We start from the raw sequence: 5,302 nt of genomic DNA, 5'->3' as shown, positions 1-5,302 counted from the left end.
AAGGATTCTGGGACTTCGTCTGACATACTTTGGACATGTTGCCAGGAGGGACGGGTCCTTGGAGAGGGACATCATGCTTGGGAGGGTTGAGGGACAATGCAGGAGGGGAAGACCCTCTATGAGATAGACTGATTTGGTGACTGGGGTAATAGGGATGGGTGTGTCAGAGGCAGTGCGGTTGGCGCAGGATAGGGCTGTTGTGCATAGGGTCGCTATGAGTCGGAAATGACTCGACGGCACATAACAACAACAACAACAACTGATTTTTCTCCACTCTTCTTTAGAAGATCAATTGTTCATCTTAGATGGCTGCCAGGTAGCTTTTTAAGACCCATGTTGCTACTCTCTACCTTTGGAAATAGAACTTTGTCCTTGTGAACTATGTTATATCAACTGACCTAAATGTCCCATTGACAAAGATTCTTTTTCTGATTTTTTTAATTGTGATTTGAATGCAAGTTTACAAATTGATTCTTCCGTTCCACCATTGATAAACTTTTGTTTTACACTCTTTCCACTTCCTCTCTGTGATTCTCCATTAATTTTCTATCCTATCTCATCCTGACTTCTGAGCTATTCCTGAACAGATGCTTCCCTTTTGATCTTATGTGGCTTATCCTTCTTGGAAGAGAGTGCCTTTCTGGTGCTACTGATCACTCTATAAGCTTGTCATTGTTCACTTTGTAGGTTTGTCACAGATTATTTGGATGAAAGGTGAGTCCCAGGGCTGTCTTGTTCCAGATTCAAAAAAAATGATTAAGAGTCAGTCTTTTTCATTTTCACAGAGAAGATAGTCAAATGGCCAACTGACACATGAAGAAATGCTCAAAATCACTGGCAATATGAGAGATGCAAATCAAAACCATAACGAGATACCAACTCATCCCAATAACAGTGAGAAAATGTAACAGCATAGCAAGTAATAAATACTGGAGAGGATGTGGCAAGAAAGGAACTCTTATACATCGTTGGTGGAATCGTAAAATGGTACAATCACTCTGGAAGGCAGTTTGGCATTTCCTCAAAAAGCTGAACATAGAAATTCCATATATCCCAGCTTTTCCACTAGAACTGAGACAAAAACGCAGACTTATATACACCAGTGTTCATAACAGCATTATTAACCATCACAAGAACATGTAAAAAGCACAAAAGTCCAACCACAATAGAATATATTGAGGAATTATGGTACATTCATATGATGGAATACTACACAACATGTAGGAGCAATGATTTTGAAAATCACTACATAACTTGGGAGGGACTGAACAGCATTATGCTAAGTGAAATAACTCAGGCCCATAAGGACAAATACTGTATGGGACCATTATTGTAGAAACAGAAAGATAATTGGTAAAACATGTATGAGGTTCCAAGGGGGGAGGGTAGGAGTAGAGGTTTGAGGATGGGCAGGGCAGTCACACAGTATAATGGGTAGAGAAGTTGGGTTAAGGAAATGGGAAAGATCTGGTGTGAAAACAATGTACACAAACTTTCTAAGCAAACCAGTATAAAATAAAATAAAATAAAAATATTTTTAAAGTCACAATAACAACAAAATTACTTATTTTGTGTTGGGGAAAAAGAGTCACAGTCTTTTTTTTTTTAAGGGTCATAGTCTTGAGGGGGTCCCTCAGTCTCTATCAGACCAGTAAGCCTAGCCAGTTTTGTTTTTCAATTTTGTTCTGTATTTTTTGCCTATCAGACACGTTTATACTCCATCTTACTGACAATGTTATGGAAAAGAGAGCAGAACAGTATTTTAAGGGTAATGGTTCATTCTAAATCATAGCTTCCAGTCAGCTGGACCTTAAGAGTCCTATTTCTCAAAAATGGCTGAATTATTTTAAAAAAAAAATAATAACACAACCCCACAATAATATTTCCCATCAACATATGAATGGATAGAGAAATTGTAGTATAGTCATAAAATGGAATATTATGCAGCACTGAAGAATAATGTATAATTTGTATACTATTACACAACACAGGTGAGCCTAGAAGACATTATGTTGAGTGAAATAATAGTCACAAGAGGGAAATTACTACATAAGGCCACTACTGTGAAAATACAATGGTAACTGGAGGGTTGAAGGGATGAGGAGAGTAGGAACAGAATAATACAGAAAATGAACACTGTAAAAGTTCAGAGCAAGAGAAAATCAAGGGAAGAACTGAGCAAAGGACAATATAGTTATAACAATTAGCAAATGTTGTTGCTGTATGCCACTGAGTCAGAACCAACTTATAACTGACCCTCCAGAGGGATTGTTGTTAAGTGCCATCAAGTCACCTGTGACTCACAGCGACCCTACATACAAAAGCTCTGCAGCCTATCCGGTCCTGAGCCAGTCTCACTGACTGCAAGATACCTAACCCCATTGGCCCTAGTTACTATATCAATTCATCACATCCGGGTCTTCCTCTCCTGTGCTGTTCCTTCACCCTTCCGAGCATGATATCCTTCTCCAAGCACTGGTCCCTCCTGGCCACGTGTCCTAAGTGAGATTGTTGTTGTTGCTTTGTGCTGTCGAGTCATTTGTGACTCATTGTGACCCTATGTACAAAAGCCATAAACCCTGCTCTTTCCTGTGCCAGTCGTACTGCCTCTGACACACCCATCCCGATTACCCCAGTCACTGAATCAATCCACCTCATAGAGGGTTTCCCCTCCTGCGCTGTCCCTCCACCCTCCCAAGTATAATGTCCCTCTCCAAGGACCTGTCCCTCCTTACAACATGTCCAAAGTATGTCAGACGAAGCCACAGAATACTTGCCTCCAAGGAGCAGCCTGGCTTAACCCTCTCCAGGATGAATCTGTTTGTTTTCTTGGCAGTCCATGGTACATTCAATACTCTCCTCCAGCACCACAGCTCAAAGGAATCAATTCTCCTTCTATCCTCCCTAGTCATTGTCCAACTCTCTGATGCATAACAAATGATTGCAAAGACCATGGCCTGTATCAGATGCACCTTAGTCTCCAGAGAGACACTGTTGCTCTTGAGTACTTTAGAGAGGTCCCTAACAGCAGACATTCCCATCGCAATACGTTTTTTTATTTCCTGGCTGCTGGTGCCAAGAGTGTTGACCATGGAGCCGAGCAAACTGAAGCTGTGAACAATCTCAATCTCTTCGCCATCCATCCTGATGCTACCAATTAGTCTAGTGGTGAGAATCTTTGTCTTATTGACATTGCGCCTCAGTCCATACTGAAGGCTGCAGTCCTTGACACTCTGCAGCAAGTGCATGAGGTCCTCTTCAGTTTCAGCAAGCAGGGTTGTGTCATCTGCATAACACAGATTGTTAATAGATCTTCCACCAATCCTGATGCCACACTTCTGTGGCATGTCAGAAGAAACTCTGAAGATTGCACTGGAGCGTAGAGAAGCCAAAGCACAAGGAAGAATTCAAGATACTAGAGAGATAAACAGAAGATTCCAAAAGGCAGCTCAGAATGACAAAGCAAAATATTACAATGAAATGTGCTAGGAGCTAGAGTCCGAAAATCAAAAGGGCCGAACTCGTTCAGCATTTCTTAAACTCAAGGAACTGAAGAACAAATTCAAAACATGAAAACCTTGAGGAAATGGACAAATATCTAGAAACACACAATCTACCTAAACTGACACAAACCGAAATTGAACATCTCTACAGACCCATTACAAAAGAAGAAATTGAAAAGGTAATAAAACAGCTTCCAACCAAAAAAAGTCCTGGACCAGATGGATTTACAAGCGAATTTTATCAGACATTTAAAAGAAGATGGAAGGAATATACCGAGTCATTGTATCAAAAGGAATTGGCAGATACAGAAGAATTTAATGAAATATCATTTGAGCAAGAGCCTGTGGTGATGAAGGAAGAAGTTCAAGCTGCTTTGAAGGAAATAGCAAAAAATAAGGCCCCAAGAATAGATGGTATCCCAATTGAGATATTTCAGCTAACAGATGCTGCTCTGGATGTGCTCAACAAGTTGTGCCAAGAAATCTGGAGACCACTTGGCCAACTGACTGGAAGAGATCTATCTTTGTTCCCATTCCAAAGAAGGGTAACCCAATAGAGTGTGGAAACTACAGAACAGTAGCATTGATTTCACATGCAAGCAAGATTCTACTGAAGATTATTCAAAAACGACTTGAGAGAACTGCCAGAAGTCCAGGGTGGGTTTAGAAGAGGTCGTGGTACTAGGGATATTGTAGCGGATGTTAGATGGATCTTAGCTGAAAGCAGGGAATACCGGAAGAATGTCTATCTGTGTTTGATTATGCAAAGGCGTTTGACTGTGTGGATCATAACAAACTGTGGCTGACTCTGAGAAGAATGGGAATCCCAGAACACTTAATCGTGCTAATGCGAAACCTATACTGGACCAAGAGGCAGTTGTCAGAACAGAGCAGGGTAACACTGCATGGTTCAAAATTGGGAAGGGTGTAAGCCAGGGATGTGTCCTATCTCCATTCCTTTTCAACCTGTACGCAGAAAGTATGTGAGATAGAGCTTTAAAATCCTAGCCTCCCAGGAGAAACTTGGTTAAACCCTCTGTAAGACAGATCTATTTAATTTGTTTTCTTGGCGGTCCTTGGTATATTCAAACCTCTTCCCCAGCACAACTCAAAGGAATCAATTCTTTCGTCACCCTTAGTCACTGTCCAGTTCTGATGCGCAGCAAGTAACTGCAAAGACCATGGCCTGGATCAGGCACACCTTAAATCTCTAGACTGACACTGTTACTTCTCAGTACTCTGGAGAGCTCCCTATTTAACAAACAGGAGTAAGATATTTATAGCTATTCCAAAAGGGAAGGAGAAGGGAAAAGACAGCGGAAGGGAAAGGAGTGGAATGCTCGGGCAGCAGAGATTAGATTGGTGAGGTGAAGGAATAGGCAAGGTGCAATGGGAACTTGATGAGATGAGGTGATAAAAAGCAGCGATCAACACTTAATAATTATATAAAAAACAATGTATGAGGGACAATCTCCTCCTGTACCAGTCAGATCTGATTTGACAGTACATGCACACACACAAATAATAAAAATTAAAATTAAAAAAATTTAAAAAATATATGGAAATTAAATTTTTAAAAAGCCACAATGTATGAATAGTTGTATAAAAAAACCACAATGTTCACTTCACCGAAAAAGACGTTCAGATGGCCAACAAGCACATGAAGAAATGTTCAAAGTCCCTAGCTCTAAGAGAGATGCAAACCAAAACAACTATGAGATATCATCTCACCCCAGTAAGAATAGCAAAATATAACAGAACAGCAACCAACAAATGCTGGCGAGGATGTGGAGAAACTG

The sequence above is a fragment of the Elephantulus edwardii genome, unplaced genomic scaffold (assembly GCF_000299155.1).
Source record: "Elephantulus edwardii isolate Elephantulus edwardi_28Jun2011 unplaced genomic scaffold, EleEdw1.0 scaffold00212, whole genome shotgun sequence".
Taxonomy (NCBI): Eukaryota; Metazoa; Chordata; class Mammalia; order Macroscelidea; family Macroscelididae; genus Elephantulus; species Elephantulus edwardii.
Note: the sequence above shows the minus strand (reverse complement) of the source record.